The sequence below is a fragment of the Triticum aestivum genome, chromosome 5A (assembly GCF_018294505.1).
Source record: "Triticum aestivum cultivar Chinese Spring chromosome 5A, IWGSC CS RefSeq v2.1, whole genome shotgun sequence".
Taxonomy (NCBI): Eukaryota; Viridiplantae; Streptophyta; class Magnoliopsida; order Poales; family Poaceae; genus Triticum; species Triticum aestivum.
In genome coordinates, this window is record NC_057806.1 from 310719705 (window position 1) to 310731114 (window position 11410).

The window sequence follows — 11410 nt, forward strand, 5'->3', positions numbered from 1 at the left end:
TACTTTGCATTTTTATTTCTCTTTATCATAAAAATACCAAAAATATTATATTATTATATCTATCATATCTCACTCTCGTAAGTGACCGTGAAGGGCTTGACAACCCCTTTATCGCGTTGGTTGCGAGGTTCTTATTTGTTTGTGTAGGTGTGTGGGACTTGAACGTGATCTCCTACTGGATCGATACCTTGGTTCTAAAAAACTGAGGGAAATACTTACGCTACTTTGCTGCATGATCCTTTTCTCTTCAAGGAAAAACTAACGCAGTGCTCAAGAGGTAGCCAGAAGGATTTCTGGCGCCGTTGCCGGGGAGATTCACGCCAAGTTAAGTCAAGATTTGACTCCCAACAACGAGTCATTTCAGGTGCCGTTGCCAAGTCAAGACATACCAAGTACCCATCACAAACTCTTATCCCTCGCATTGCATTATTTGCCATTTGCCTCTCGTTTTCCTCTCCCCCACTTCACCCTTGCCATTTTATTCGCCCTCTCTCTCCGTTCCCCTTCTCTTTCCCTATTTGCCTCTTTTTCCCATTTCTTGTTTGCTTGTGTGTTGGATTGCTTGCTTTTCACGATGGCTTAAGATAATACTAAATTGTGTGACTTTGTCAATACCAACAACAATGATTTTCTTAGCACTCCGATTGCTCTTCTTACCGATGCTGAATCTTGTGAAATTAATGCTGCTTCGTTGAATCTTGTCATGAAAGATCAATTCGCCGGCCTTTCTAGTGAAGATGCCACTACCCATCTAAACAACTTTGTTGATTTGTGTGATATGCAAAAGAAGAAAGATATGGATAATGATATTGTTAAACTTATGCTATTTCCGTTTTTGCTTAGAGATTGTGCTAAAGCTTGGTTTTCGTCTTTGCCTAAAAATAGTATTGGTTCATGGAATAAGTGCAAAGATGCTTTTATATCTAAGTATTTTCCTCCCGCTAAGATCATCTCTCTTAGAAACGATATTATGTATTTTTAGCAACTTGATCATGAACATGTTGCACAATCTTGGGAAAGGATGAAATTAATGATACGTAATTGCCCTACACATGGTTTGAATCTTTGGATGATTACACAAAACTTTTATGCCGGATTGAATTTTGCTTCTAGAAATCTTTTAGATTCGGTCGCGGGAGGCACTTTTATGAAAATCACTTTAGGAGAAGCTACGAAACTCCTAGATAATATTATGGTTAATTATTCTCAATGGCACACCGAAAGATCTACTAATAAAAAAGTGCATGCAATTGAAGAGATTAATGTTTTAAGTGGAAAGATGGATAAACTTATGAAATTGTTTGCTAATAAGAGTACTCCTACTGATCCTAATGATATGCCTTTGTCTACTTTGATTGAGAATAATAATGAATCTATGGATGTAAATTTTGTTGGTAGGAACGATTTTGTTAACAAAGCGTATAGAGGTAATTTTAATTCTAGGCCGTTTCCTAGTAATTCCTCTAATAATTATGGTAATTTCTACAACAATTCTTATGTAAATTATAATAAGATGCCCTCTGCTTTTGAATCTAGTATTAAAGTATTTATTACTTCGCAAAAGAGTTTCAATACTTTGATTGAAGAAAAATTGCTTAAGATTGATGAGTTGGCTAGGAACGTTGATAGGATTTCTCTTGATGTTGATTCTTTGAAACTTAGATATATTCCACCTAAGCATGATATCAATGAGTCTCTCAAAACCATGAGAATTTCCATTGATGAGTGCAAAGAAAGAACCGATAGGATGCGTGCCAAGAAAAATTGCTTTGTAAAAGTGTATTCTTCTAGTTTTAATGATAATAAAGATGAAGATCTAAAAGTTATTGATGTGTATCCTATTAAATCTTTGTTTTGTAATATAAATCTTGATAATGATGGGACTGAAGATGAGCCACCTTTACCTAGAAGGCGTTCCAAAAATTCCGAGTTTTTAGATCTTGATGCAAAAATTGTTAAAAGTGGGATTGAAGAGGTTAAAACTTTAAATATCAATGAACCCACTATTTTAGATTTCAAGGAATTTAATTATGATAATTTATCTTTGATAGATTGTAGTTCTTTATTGCAATCCGTGCTAAATTCTCCTCAAGCTTATAGTCAAAATAAAGCTTTTACTAAACATATCGTTGATGCTTTGATGCAATCTTATGAAGAAAAACTTGAGTTGAAAGTTTCTATCCCTAGAAAACTTTATGATGAGTGAAAACCTACAATAAAAATTAAAATTAAAGATCATGAGTGCTATACTTTGTGTGATTTGGGTGCTAGTGTTTCCATGATTTCAAAAACTTTGTGTGATTTGCTAGGTTTCCGTGATTTTGATGATTGTTCTTTAAACTTGCACCTTGCGGATTTCACTATTAAGAAACCTATGGGAAGAATTAATAATGTTATTATTGTTGCAAATAGGAACTATGTGCCCGTAGATTTCATTGTTCTTGATATAGATTACAATCCTTCATGTCCTATTATTTTTGGTAGACCTTTTCTTAGAACGATTGGTGCAATTATTGATATGAAAGAAGGGAATATTAAATTTCAATTTCCATTAAGGAAAGGCATGAAACACTTCCCTAGAAATAAAATTAAATTACCATATGAATCTATTATGAGAGCCACTTATGGATTGCCCACCAAAGATGGCAATACCTAGATCTATCCTTGCTTTTATGCCTAGCTAGGGGCGTTAAACGATAGCGCTTGTTGAAAGGCCACCCAATTTTAGTTTTATTCCTTGATTTTTGCTCCTGTTTAGTAATAAATAATTTATCTAGCCTCTGTTTTGGTTGTGTTTTTTGTGTTTAATTAGTGTTTGTGCCAAGTAGAACCGTTGGAAATACTTGGGAAAAGTCTTTTTGATCTTGCTGTGAAAAACAGAAACTTTATCGCTCACGAGAATTGCTTCCATTTTTATTTGGAAGGTGCTATTTAATTAATTCTTTTTGAAGATGATTAATAGATAAATTCCTCACGCCCAGCAATTTATTTTAGATTTTTTAGGGTTTCAGAAGCTGCGTTAGCTACAGATTACTACAGACTGTTCTATTTTTAACAGATTCTGTTTTTCGTGTGTTGTTTGCTTATTTTGATGAATTTATGGCTATTAAAAGAGTCTATAAACCATAGATAAGTTGGAATACAGTAGGTTTAACATCAATCTCTACTTCTAATGGAGCAGTTGGTAGTCTCCGCCGGTCAATTTTCGTCCCACCAGAGACGGTTAATTTTCGTCCTGGATTCCACCTTCCGCTACCCAGCGATTCACCCCTTCCTCCCTTGTAAAACACTACGGTTTATCAACAGAAAATCGTTCTAAAAAAAATCTACGACGGTTAACCTATGAAAATTAGCCAGAGCCTCGCACCCGAACCCTCGTGCCCTCGATGCCGCACGAGTCGCGTACCTGCTCCCTCCCTCAATCCCAAGCTCCGCCGCCGCACCACAATTCTCGATCTGAATCTTCATCTCACGCCGACGCGATGTCTCCCGATGATCACCAGATTTTGTTTCGCAGCTAGGTTTCCCCCTCCCGGCGTGCTCCCGCATGTTGTCCCTCGCCGCCCAACCCGCCCTCACGCACCACCTCCATTGGATCCGTCGCCTTGCTGCTGCGGGCGTGGATCAAGAGCAAGGAAGCCGGGAGGGAGCGATGGCCACTGGCCGCCTCACATCGAGGTTGAAGGCCATGACCGCTTTGTCACTGTCGTCATGCGCTCCGCGCTGGGAGTCGCCGCCTCTTTGGCCGATGTGGCGCCAGGGTCGACTCGGGCTGGAGCTTCCTGTGCGGCGAGAAGCCATATGTCTAATGCCCTGATCTCGCGCCGGAGCGTGCGCAATCGTCCTCGCGCGTGGAGGCGCAGATGCGGCCGTCGCCTCCAGGTTGTTGGTATGGATTTTCGATCCATTAATTGTGGATGTCAACGCCATCTCCATGTTCTTCTTTCTTTCTATGTTCGCCCTTTTCTATTCTGATTTTTATATCTTGCCAACTTGATTACTTGATCGAAAACTTATTACCAATTTCAAGTTCCTACCTGGGAGTATTATCAGTCTGTTGTATTCGGCAAGGTAGCCTTTGTGGTCACATACCGATTCTGGCATGAGAGTGATGGTGTCGTTCATGCCCGAGTATGCTGGTGTCTCTCGGCATCCTGGAGTCCGGCACCGCCCTTTCCAGCTTGGTCACCGTTGGCATGCATGACGCGCTCCTCGCTTATGGTGTGCATGTTCATGGACTTTTGGATGTACAGGGTGGGCTATGATCATCGCACCGACGCAATCGCTGGAGTCCACCATAACCACACTGCATGCATGCCAATGGCGTCGGAGCAGGCTCCATCAGCTTTGACTGTAGCGGTCGGTCTAGATGGTCTCAGGGAGCATCACCGGCTGGGCCAACATCCTCTATCGGTCGCGACATGTGTCACACTAGGGCTAGCACAACAATGGTTGGTACTCGCCCCTTTGTGTCTGGAGGATCCCAAAATACCTCTGGATATTGTGCTTTTGTAGAGAAGCCACGATAATGCCAATCTCGGCGTTGGGATCCAGAAATATCTTTGAATGTATGGTACTTAATTACTATTCCACTGATAAGTTCATAACTACCAACTGAAAAACATACTCGCATGATCAGATTTGTGGACAACCGTTTTTATTGTTGTTTGTTTGTTGTTCAGGGATTTGCAAAAGGCCACGACCACAATAGTGCAAGGATCTGCTGAAGCAGTGGTTGTAAAGGCTCCGCGTGAGTGATTCCGTGCAAGGGGAATGAGAGTTCTAGAAAGAGGTAAGGTGATATTTGGTTACTCCATATGATTAGTTGATTCATGGATCCTTAGATGCATTTGATCATGATAAATTAATCTATATTCATCAGGAAAACATCTACATGTGCGATGGCATACTAATTCACCCATATGTGACCAGATTTAGTATTATAAATGTCTAACTTTAAATAGACCATCACAATTTTCACAGGAACAAACTCAATGACCTTTTTTTCCTGGAATAAAAGGAACATAATCTCCCATATTCAATAACCAAACTAGAGAGTATATAGAGAACTTAGTTACTGTATTGCTTAGGCATTGCCAATCTGGAGCAGCGCTAGACACACGGGGAGAGTTTTACGGGATTAACGGGATAGCTTGGTTGGGATCTTTTGGTTGGACAAAAAATAAGGGTGTGAGGGACCCACCCCCACTGAAAATAGGTGGGGGGTGGGGTAGTTAGGACGGCAATCCGTCAAAGGACCATAAAAACCCCGTGTGTTTGCTTTTTTCCTGGGTGAAAGCACTGGAGGTTTTGTTCGTGCATGAACCTTTATTTATTTTTCCTCTTATATATTTTCTATCTTGTATGTCTCAAGTAAATACAATTTGAAGCTTCAGTGCATGATAGGAATGTAGTTATGATATACTCCCTCCAACCCAAAATAAGTTATTTTCGGACGGATGGAGTGTATCTTAACTGAATATTGTATCTCATCAACTGAAAAATGTAGCAATCAGTCACACATCGAATATTCAATTTACATCTTTCTGGTACAAAGACATCAATTATCTTCTATTTGCATCCATGTGCGTAGACAGTCTCATGAAGATGGCCGTGTTACTTTTAGGTGGAAGATAATCTGTTCAATCTTTTCAAAGATACATTGGTGAAATGCAGCAACCAGATAAACGAAATGCATTACTCCATCACCACACTGATGCTCCATCTCCCTCTGATGGCAAGTGCGACCCTGATGAAGCTGCTCCCCTACATCAAGGACTACCCCAACAGTGCGGCCTTGATGGCACAACTCCCATACACCAAGGACTAGCCCCATGGTGCGGCCACGACATCACTGCTCCCCTACACTGCCGACTACAACCTGAGATCTTAGAACAGGTGCAGAACTTACACAAATTCCATCTCCCTCATTTTTGATCAATTACATCTATATTCTTGCTTGCAAGGTCATGTGGATTGTTTTTATTATTATGGCCAGTCGTGAGATTGATTGTTTTGGATGCAGGTTTGCAGGTTCATTGGAATGCACAGTAAGAATTACAGTAAGAAGTTCAACTACGAGCCCAGACATGAGGTATTTTAACCGCCAACAGAGGGTGTGTTGCGCTAAAAAATAGTAATCTTCGCTCCAAATTCTTAGGTCACTGGCCCAGGTTAGTGCCCATTGTCATTGTGCATCTCTGTTAACTATTTTAGAACTAGCACAAATCTGAGTAGGGCTGGAACAAAATGAACACCCAGGGTTCGAGTACCTCTACTATGATATAATTATCTTCCAAACAGGTGTCATTTCCTTATCAAGATGGTTCTCGTGATTTAGGAAAACTAACAACACCTCAATGGTCTTTGCACTAGATTGATGCACGAGAGCTTCTAGATGTTCTTCTCGATCTTGAATATTCATTTTCTCCAACTATGCAAGATTTGCTTGTGTATAAGTTTGATAAGGCCAGGGGCAAGAACAAAGTGGTTGATTCATTGAGTAAGTTCATCCCTCAGTTAGTTTAACTTGGCTGCTTGTGTCCCATAAGGTTGTGCAACCTTTTGCAGCATCTAATCTACTAACACATGGTTAGATTGAATTTGTGTAGTTTCTCATTGTATTCATGCTTTGTAGTTACCGTCTCAAATTTATTTAATTGCTTCAGTTAATTCCATTGGTTAATATGTACTCTTTACTTTATTTGGTTACAAATATAAACCTGCATTACTCATGCCCTTGATATATAATATCATTCGTTCAGGGTGGTTGAATCCACTATAGGGAGTTCTTTAAATTCGCATGTTGTGTTAGTGCATTGTAATTTGTTTGGTACATACGCTGCAATCAATTAGCAGCCACAAGCTTTCCTTTTTCTTTAGCACTATTTTTTCAACTGCAATTGATGCTTTCATTACAGTTAGTTTTATTTTTCCAGATGAAGTATGCGTTATGTACAGTCCTCCAGAATTCAGAAATTGATCTATAATTCTGTGAAGAGAAGGTTTTCAAACCCAAAGGAGCATTGGCAACCTTAGGGACTTGGGCGCCAACGTGTAGTCCCTGCAGAAGTTGCTCACCCGGAAGGTGGTCTTCTCCAAGGCCTCCCTAGCCTTTGAACAAGACCGCTCCATCAAGGTATCTACACACGTTTCCAATTACCAAACATATCTTTTCTCTTGGGCCACAGGACAATATCTTCGTCTTAATTATTTGAATCCATTATTAAATCTTATTCTTTGGTCGAGTTGAATCTATGAGTCTCCCATGGAGCAATGTCGTCTTTGTTAGGCTGCAATTATATGCCTGGGGGTGGTCAAACTGAAAAGTTCAGGGGAGATTCAGATTACATGTGGTAGTGCTGAACATTGTTGTGGCGTTCATCGAATGTGGTAGTGCGTATAAGGTTGTAGCCTCGGGTTAAACTAAAAATATATCTGCAATTTGCTTTTACAGTGTCTAAGAGTTAATGATGTCTAGAATTGCTGCAAATTAATTAATTATTATGGTACCATGTAGTGGTACACTGATTATCTGCCGTTAAGTAATTAATTGAACATTATTTTTGTGTTCATCGATTGTGGCAGTGCATAGGCTGTTATATCTTCAGTTTAAACGAAAAACCATCTAAAATTTGGATTTACATTGTCTAACTGTGAATGGTGGCTAGCTTCGGTTGAAGCTGAAATACCAAAGATCACACTAGAGTGAAAAAACACCCCCGCGTCGCCCTCCTCTGGCGACTCGAGGGGCGACTCCACCCGCGCGCCGCCGGGACTTCCCCTCTCCCCGCTCGTCTCGCGTCCTGGTGCTGCAGGATCGAGCTCGTCCCGCGCCCGACGCGGCTAGACGGAGCTCCTCTCGCGCACGGTGCAGCAGGAGTGACCTTTGGATCGAGCGGTTGCGGCGATCCGGTGTCGTTCCTTTGGGGTGCGACGTGTCTCAGGTGAGGTGGTGTCGAGGTCTTGGATGCTGGGGCGGCGGCCCTGGTGGTGGTAGCGCAGTGCTTGTGGGCAGAGCCCGTGCCTTGGTGCTGCCCAGTCACCATGGTCGTGTGGGCGGCGTGGTGTCCGGGGTGTGGCTTCGGTGGCGATGAGTGTTGGCCAAGGTGAAAACCTTTTCTATCTTCGGACGGACCAGCGGCGGCGAAGATCGTTCCCTTCTTGAAGGCGTCGTCGCGGCTCTCATTGCCTGTCATGCGGTTCCGGGGGAAACTCTGATCTTTGGATCGGGCGGTGGCGGCGATCCGGTGTCGTTCCCTTCCTGAAGGCGCCGCCTTGGAGCACATGGTTCGCCATATGTAGCTTCATCTCTGCGTGGGTAGTGCTAGGGGTGGTGTTGCTGCGCTCAGCACCTATGTATCCTACCCTGGGTGTGTGCGTGTGTTGCGGTGGCGGGGCGTGTGTTTGTACTGGGTGCTTGTTGATTGATGCTTTATATATAAAGCGGGGCGAAAGCCTTTTTCGGTAAGATCACACTAAAATCCTTTTTTTTAAAGCTCTCATGGCTGAGTTGAATTTCTTCTTGGTCGGTTTAGTAGACGGAAAGTTAGCCTCGTCTCCAAATTCTGAAATACGGAGTATAATTTTTGTTTACTAAAAAGATTAATTGACTTTTAACAGCTGGGGTGATGTGATCTGTTTTTCAACCATGTTAACGTATACTTTTGGAATGGAAAATGAATCTATATCTATTTGTTTAAACAGAGAGAGGACCTGTTTTTCAACCGCATTAATGTATACTTTCGAAACAAAAATGACATTATATCTATTTTTAAGCTTTTCCAAAATTGGAAGCTGGAAGATGTATACTTTTGGCTGCACGGTGATTTTTTTCTGCCTATCCGTCCATTCTACTGAACCTGATCATCTCTGATTAGTGTTGTTCCTACTTCTTTCAGGGTAAACCATTGAGTGGCAATGATACATGTGTGTCCATACGACATAGTGATTAGCAGCATGAGGTGCTGAGCACATCGCGTGTGTGTCTGTATGTGTGCGCTGATATGTGGTTCATGAGGAACAAACTGATTAAGCATGCTCCAAAGCTACGAGCGACTGAACTAGGTATCTTTTCTATTTTCATGGTGAAGCCTGGTTTTAACTGCTAAAGAATAGCAGGAGATGGAATCATTGAAATACAATCAATTCTTAAGTAAATGAACTGAGACTTGATGGTTGTGTGTTATTGGTACAATATGTATTTTGGGCCTGAATTGTGAAGCAAATCGAGAATTCCTGGTTACTTATTATTAGTATAGTATACCTTTTTTGGGCCTGAATTCTGAACCTTGCTGATTTTTTTGGTAGTGTGTTATCAGTGTAGTATGCATTTTTGGCCTGAATCCTTAACCTTATCTAGGTATTGATTTTCTGCAATCAGTGAAGCACTCATGGTCATGCGTATTTGTTAGTCTACATTACTTATAGATTTAGTTGTTTTGATATGTATCCATTCGTCGGTTAGTTAACTGAAATTTGTTGGCAGTGGTTCTTTATGTTCTTTAACTGTTATACAGAAGCAGCGGACTGAAACATTTAAAAACAATCAGCTCTTTATGAATTAACTAAAGACTTGATGGTTGCGTTATTATTATAGTATATACATTTTTGGGCTTGAATTACAAATCTGATTCAAATATCCTTGTTTTGTGTTATTATGATGGTAATGTTATCGAGCTTTGTTAATGTTTTTTTCCTTTCCTTCCTGAACTTCTGATACTCTCTGCACTGATGAAATGTTTTTGCATGTCAGTTAAGTACCAGGGCAACCACAGATGATGTTCCTTCCTTTCATTGAGTTGCCTTACTGTTATGTCGTCCAACTTTTTGTTAATATACACACTCGACAACTTACTGTTATAACGTCCAACTTTTTGTTAATATACACACTTGATTCTGGAACCCATGAACTCTTTGTCTCTCCCAGGACATGTTTCACATCTACTCTTGTTTGTAAAAAAACATTATAGTCTATTATGTGTTATATAGTCAAAAAATACATAATTGGTTCTCTTCTATGTGCTTTCCTTAATGAATACACTTGGTTCACAAAAGCCTTAGCATAATTTGTTGAACAAGTTTTGCCTAATTTTATTTCTTGCATCTCCTGTGGTAAGTTTTATTTCTTGGTACTTGTAAAATTGTTCAGATTACTTAGCTTCGTTCAACTGCTGTGTTGACTAAATCTACTGTGCCTATAAACATACGTGCTTGCCCGTGACCATGTCGGCTATGTTGTTATTCTTTCTTGAATTGGTAGGTTGAAACCAAGAGGGCATTGTAAACTTTGATGACACTTTGTGGGAAACCAATTACTTCATGGCCAGAGGTGATTTTGGAATGGAGATTTCAGTTGAGAAGATATCCCTTGCACAGAAAATGATGATCTACAAGTGCAACCTTGCTGGTGAGCCTGTTGTCACAGCGATTGTAGGCAACATCCATTCCAATTGTCCATTGGTTTAACTGCAGTTTTTTATGTACAATTTATAGGCCGGACTGATTTTTTTACTTGCCCTGATGAAGCTGTAGACTATACACATAAGTTGCTGATTTTGCATGCTATACTTGTGTAAATGTTGTTCCACCTTCCCACTTTGTAATTTCATGGCCATTTCAGATGATCTAGACATTTAATGTATGGAATTTACATTGGCACTAAATAAGGAATATTGAAAGATAGTATGCCACAATATCTGTTATGAGGTAAAAAATAATAATTTTCTCACTTTAATATTTTAGTCATGACTTGTATTTTTATTTACTAACCTCTCTTCATAATTTTTTTGAATTATATTTAGCTTTTCAGAAAGTTGTAAAGAATAGTTCTATTTTTTGTGGGTAGTCAATCAAATTATGGTTCTTGGTTGAAGCCCTCTTGATGACCATCATGGAGAGATTAAGAACATCAGCAACATCTTGCGGTGTTCCTCCTCATCGTTGTTGTCACCACCGAATAATGACGACCAGCTCATTAGACCGCTACTAGAGCATTGGAGCCTTCTTGAGAAGGCAACACACCTGAGATCGGGAGAGAGTGCGCGAGAGAGAGGGGGAGAGAGCGAGGGAGCGAGGGAAGGGGGAATTGGGAGAGAGATCTTGCACACATTGGTAGGAAAAACATGTTTTGAAATATAAATGAGATTTGATGGTAAGTCATCATTGTGTTTGTTCCCTATTTGTCAGATACCATAACCTTAATGTCGGATGTGTTGTAGAATTATTTTTTTGATAAATATATTTAAACCATTGATATTTTAGTATGATTGTAAATTTGTCCATCCACGTATCACCTCAAGGAACATTTTTAGTTGATGGATGGAACAAAGAAAAAAAGAAGTCGCCAATGCAGCCCGTTGCAACGCACGGGCGTTCTACTAGTATAAATAAAGAATGAGTTCATTACAGT

General features: G+C 40.3%; 1 long non-coding RNA gene across 14 annotated transcripts; it reads left to right on the plus strand.

Annotated features, from left to right (window-relative positions):
- The first annotated feature begins 3333 nt into the window (after positions 1-3333).
- LOC123103079 (uncharacterized) lies at positions 3334-10869 on the plus strand. 14 transcript variants are annotated; one of them, XR_006449619.1, is made up of 8 exons: positions 3334-3889; positions 4683-4792; positions 5627-5898; positions 6026-6502; positions 6939-7138; positions 8901-10408; positions 10622-10707; positions 10803-10869. It is a non-coding gene; the product is annotated as an uncharacterized lncRNA (long non-coding RNA). The 14 variants fall into 14 exon arrangements; XR_006449613.1 differs by having other exon boundaries at positions 3335-3889; positions 8901-10707; positions 10803-10864; XR_006449617.1 differs by lacking the exon at positions 10803-10869 and adding an exon at positions 4254-4568 and having other exon boundaries at positions 3335-3889; positions 8901-10742.
- The last annotated feature ends 541 nt before the right edge of the window (positions 10870-11410 follow it).